We start from the raw sequence: 6,000 nt of genomic DNA, 5'->3' as shown, positions 1-6,000 counted from the left end.
TCCCAACTATGTATTGGCTTCCGAAGCTACACAAAACACCTTACAAATATAGATTCATTTCGTCTTCAAGCCATTGTTCCACTACTAAAGTGTCTATACTTCTTACCAGTGCACTTGGTACAATCAAAAACCTGATAATAAATTGTTCAAATAAGGCCTTCGAAAATAGTGGAATTAATTTCTTTTGGAGTGTCAAGAACTCGTTGGAAGTACTTGATAAATTGCATGCATATATTGGTGATTTTGAATCTGTTCAAAGTTTTGATTTTTCTACCCTATATACCACATTGCCTCACATTCTCATTAAGAAAAAATTCACACACCTAATTAAATGGGCATTTAAAAAGTCAGAATGTGAATATATATGTTCAAACTCTTTTAGGTCATTTTTTAGTAGCAATAAACAAAAAAACTATGTCAATTGGACATGCTTTGATACTATATATGCCCTTGAATTTTTACTAGATAACATTTTTGTTCGCTTTGGAGATTCCGTATATCGTCAGGTTATCGGAATTCCAATGGGGACTAACTGTGCACCACTTATTGTGGACCTTTTTTTGTATTGCTATGAGTTACAATTTATGACAAAAATCAGCAAAGACCGATCGAAACAACATCTGATACACAAATTTAATAATACTTTTAGATATTTGGATGATCATATTTTGACTCTCAATAATGACGACTTCAGTATGTATACTAAAGAAATTTATCCTGTTGAACTTACTTTAAATAAAGCTAATACTAACAATGACCACTGCCCTTTCCTCGATCTTGATATCTATATCATTAACGGAAAGCTTAATACTAAAATATATGATAAAAGAGATGATTTTACAAAATATATGGTACACAATAAACCTATTTCTCGTATCAAACATAAACTAAAAGAACTAGCCAAGGAATTTGTTTTTGTCCCGGCCGATAAAGCTGCTAATAATATTATTATTGTATGACGTAAATTTTACATTGAGGTTCTGAAAAAAAGAAATCACCAATTCACCAACATTCCAACTGACTTCATTTTCAGAAAACGACATCTGTAACAAACATAAACTTTTAGCTACCGCTTTACAAGCAGAACCAAATACAATGAAAGTCCCAACTATGTATTGGCTTCCGAAGCTACACAAAACACCTTACAAATATAGATTCATTTCGTCTTCAAGCCATTGTTCCACTACTAAAGTGTCTATACTTCTTACCAGTACACTTGGTACAATCAAAAACCTGATAATAAATTGTTCAAATAAGGCCTTCGAAAATAGTGGAATTAATTTCTTTTGGAGTGTCAAGAACTCGTTGGAAGTACTTGATAAATTGCATGCATATATTGGTGATTTTGAATCTGTTCAAAGTTTTGATTTTTCTACCCTATATACCACATTGCCTCACATTCTCATTAAGAAAAAATTCACACACCTAATTAAATGGGCATTTAAAAAGTCAGAATGTGAATATATATGTTCAAACTCTTTTAGGTCATTTTTTAGTAGCAATAAACAAAAAAACTATGTCAATTGGACATGCTTTGATACTATATATGCCCTTGAATTTTTACTAGATAACATTTTTGTTCGCTTTGGAGATTCCGTATATCGTCAGGTTATCGGAATTCCAATGGGGACTAACTGTGCACCACTTATTGTGGACCTTTTTTTGTATTGCTATGAGTTACAATTTATGACAAAAATCAGCAAAGACCGATCGAAACAACATCTGATACACAAATTTAATAATACTTTTAGATATTTGGATGATATTTTGACTCTCAATAATGACGACTTCAGTATGTATACTAAAGAAATTTATCCTGTTGAACTTACTTTAAATAAAGCTAATACTAACAATGACCACTGCCCTTTCCTCGATCTTGATATCTATATCATTAACGGAAAGCTTAATACTAAAATATATGATAAAAGAGATGATTTTACAAAATATATGGTACACAATAAACCTATTTCTCGTATCAAACATAAACTAAAAGAACTAGCCAAGGAATTTGTTTTTGTCCCGGCCGATAAAGCTGCTAATAATATTATTATTGTATGACGTAAATTTTACATTGAGGTTCTGAAAAAAAGAAATCACCAATTCACCAACATTCCAACTGACTTCATTTTCAGAAAACGACATCTGTAACAAACATAAACTTTTAGCTACCGCTTTACAAGCAGAACTAAATACAATGAAAGTCCCAACTATGTATTGGCTTCCGAAGCTACACAAAACACCTTACAAATATAGATTCATTTCGTCTTCAAGCCATTGTTCCACTACTAAAGTGTCTATACTTCTTACCAGTACACTTGGTACAATCAAAAACCTGATAATAAATTGTTCAAATAAGGCCTTCGAAAATAGTGGAATTAATTACTTTTGGAGTGTCAAGAACTCGTTGGAAGTACTTGATAAATTGCATGCATATATTGGTGATTTTGAATCTGTTCAAAGTTTTGATTTTTCTACCCTATATACCACATTGCCTCACATTCTCATTAAGAAAAAATTCACACACCTAATTAAATGGGCATTTAAAAAGTCAGAATGTGAATATATATGTTCAAACTCTTTTAGGTCATTTTTTAGTAGCAATAAACAAAAAAACTATGTCAATTGGACATGCTTTGATACTATATATGCCCTTGAATTTTTACTAGATAACATTTTTGTTCGCTTTGGAGATTCCGTATATCGTCAGGTTATCGGAATTCTAATGGGAACTAACTGTGCACCACTTATTGCGGACCTTTTTTTGTATTGCTATGAGTTACAATTTATGACCAAAATCAGCAAAGACCGATCGAAACAACATCTGATACACAAATTTAATAATACTTTTAGATATTTGGATGATATTTTGGCTCTCAATAATGACGACTTCAGTATGTATACTAAAGAAATTTATCCTGTTAAACTTACTTTAAATAAAGCTAATACTAACAATGACCACTGCCCTTTCCTCGATCTTGATATCTATATCATTAACGGAAAGCTTAATACTAAAATATATGATAAAAGAGATGATTTTTCATTTCCTATCGTTAATTATCCATTTTTTGATGGTGACGTTCCCTTGTCACCATCTTACGGTGTTTATATATCTCAACTTGTACGATTCGCTCGTGTATGTAACAATGTTTTAGATTTTAACGAGAGAAATTTATGTATTACTGAAAAATTATTACACCAGGGTTTTCGATATCACAAACTAGTCAAAACATTTACTAAATTTTATCATCGGTATAAGGACATCATTCGTAAATATAGCTCAACATGCAGACTTCTTATACGTTCAGGTATTTCACATCCAATTTTTTATGGAAATATTCTTTATAGGCACAAAAATGTCAGTATTCACCTCTGAAGCTAACAAAACCTTTAAATAGACTTATTAAGAAGGGATATAGTTACGATACTGTTGTCAGGTCATTAAAGATTGCATATTTTGGCGTTAATATTGATTCACTTATAGGGTCTTTGCATCGGCACTAAACACATTTATTTAAAAACCAGTTGTTGGCATGACACGGGTTATGGTCTTCTCATATATGTTATGATGGTATGATACTAAACCCCTAACGGGAAGGATTGTGCCTGATATTCATATGATGAAGACATAATCTTTCAATCAGGTTAATTGAAGTCTGGAGCTGGCATGTCAGTTAACTGCTAGTAGTCTGTTGTTATTTATGTATTATTGTCATTTTGTTTATTTTCTTTGGTTACATCTTCTGACATCAGACTCGGACTTCTCTTGAACTGAATTTTAATGTGCGTATTGTTATGCGTTTACTTTTCTACATTGGCTAGAGGTATAGGGGGAGGGTTGAGATCTCATAAACATGTTTAACCCCGCCGCATTTTTGCGCCTGTCCCAAGTCAGGAGCCTCTAGCCTTTGTCAGTCTTGTATTATTTTTAATTTTAGTTTCTTGTGTACAATTTGGAGTTTAGTATGGCGTTCATTATCACTGAACTAGTATAGATATTTGTTTAGGGGCCAGCTGAAGGACGCCTCCGGGTGCGGGAATTTCTCGCTGCATTGAAGACCTGTTGGTGACCTTCTGCTGTTGTCTGTTCTATGGTCGGGTTGTTGTCTCTTTGACACATTCCCCATTTCCATTCTCTATTTTATATTTTGATATTTTTAATATTTTAATAATTATTTTAATATTTAATATAGAAACAAAGCGTTCTTATACTTAAATGTCCATTGAGTCACGTGATCGTAATAACCAATCTAAAAAGAAGAATGCTACACAATATGTATATGAGAAAACATTTTGTTAACATTTTGGAAAATTTGATGTAGTTGACGGATATAACATTTTTTAGAATCTTAAAAATTGACATATTGTATAGAACAATGCCTACTGGTGAAGACCTTTGTTGAACTCTTACTCTAAAGGTTGTTTTTTTTTTGTGCCGTTGGGTTGATGTCTCATTTACATATACTATACATCTCTTTTAATTCATATAAAAAACCCAGAAATAAAAATAAATAGATAAAACACTGCCGTAGTTTTCATTCAATAAATAATCCACATAGAATACATCACATTGTCGCGACTAAATATAGTTGCATTAATACAAGTCACTATTATACTAACTTCATCCAAAACTGTCGACAGATTACCGTATAGCGGGTTATTTTCGCGGGGTGTAAATTTTTGCTTATTTTCGCGGATAGAACAAAATCGCCAAAAATAAATTCCGCCAATTTAAAAGTGCACATGCAATGGTATTGATAAAAGATTTGAATCCGCCAAAATAATAACCGCCAAAATATTTTGTATACCTTATTCAATGAAAATCGCGAAATTTTACACCCGCGAAAATAACCCGCTATACGGTATAATACAAGTCACTTATTGGCTTCATACAAGTAAGGTCATCATAGATACTAGGAATCAAATTTTATACACCAGATGCGCCTTTCGTCTGAAAAAAGACTCATCAGTGACGCTCGAATAAAAAAAGTGGAAAAAAGGCCAAATAAAGTACGAAGTTGAAGAGCATTGAGAACCATAACTTCTGAAAAAACAGCCATGCCAATCTATTCCTGGTGTAGAAAATCCTTAGTATTTGAAAAATTCAAAGTTTTGTAAAAGTTTATTTAAAATTATGGCCACATCAATAACAATTCATGTCAACACAAGTATTAACTACTGGGACAATCTAATGGACATATAGTAGTACATTGATAGCAGTAGAATTTATGTTTTTTACAGTAATATCATTTCTGCATGATCAGGCTAATGCATTTAAAAAATCTAAATAGCATACAAAAATTGAAAAACAAAGGAATTTCTGTATTAAGTTCTTGGACCTCACAATTGTTTTATATAGCAATAAATTTGTATTCTTTAAAAGCACGAGAAGTAAAAAATTGTTCCACGGTGTCCCTGATTTCTATCCTGTTCGTAATATTACTATCTTTAATTTATTGATTCTTGTTAGTTTATCAATGTCCAGTTGCAAGTATTAGAATCAAATTCAGGACCTAAAACAAGTTAAATTGATCATAGATTGAGGTAAAGGGGGTTTTAACAGACTATATAGTCAGTACATGTTCAATGTAAAACAAACTGAACATGAAAAGGAAAAGAAAATCATCAAATGTAACAAAAGTTCTTCCATCTATTCTGTATTCGTACACTTTAGCAAAGTTTCTAACTTTAATACGAAAAAGGTACAGTTTTGTGTTTATTGATAACTAGAGATAAGTGAAGACCGTACTGTGACCTATAATGGTTTACTTTTATATATTTTGACTTGGATGGAGAGTTGTCTCATTGGCACTCATACCACATCTTCTTATATCTATAAGTGATAAAAAGGGATCAAAACTGGCTAATTATGTGATTGATAAGAGATTGTCAAATGTCAGCGTTAAAGGGTTATCTTGCAAAAAGGGGTAATCAAGTTTTCATTTTCATGAACCAGGCTTTTAGGGCCAAGATTTTTTCCCGGCAATCATGCAGACAATTTAT

This window comes from Mytilus californianus, unplaced genomic scaffold, assembly GCF_021869535.1.
Source record: "Mytilus californianus isolate M0D057914Y unplaced genomic scaffold, xbMytCali1.0.p SCAF_22, whole genome shotgun sequence".
NCBI classification, from domain to species: Eukaryota; Metazoa; Mollusca; class Bivalvia; order Mytilida; family Mytilidae; genus Mytilus; species Mytilus californianus.
The sequence above is the reverse complement of the archived record's forward strand: the minus strand, read 5'-3'. Positions refer to the sequence as shown.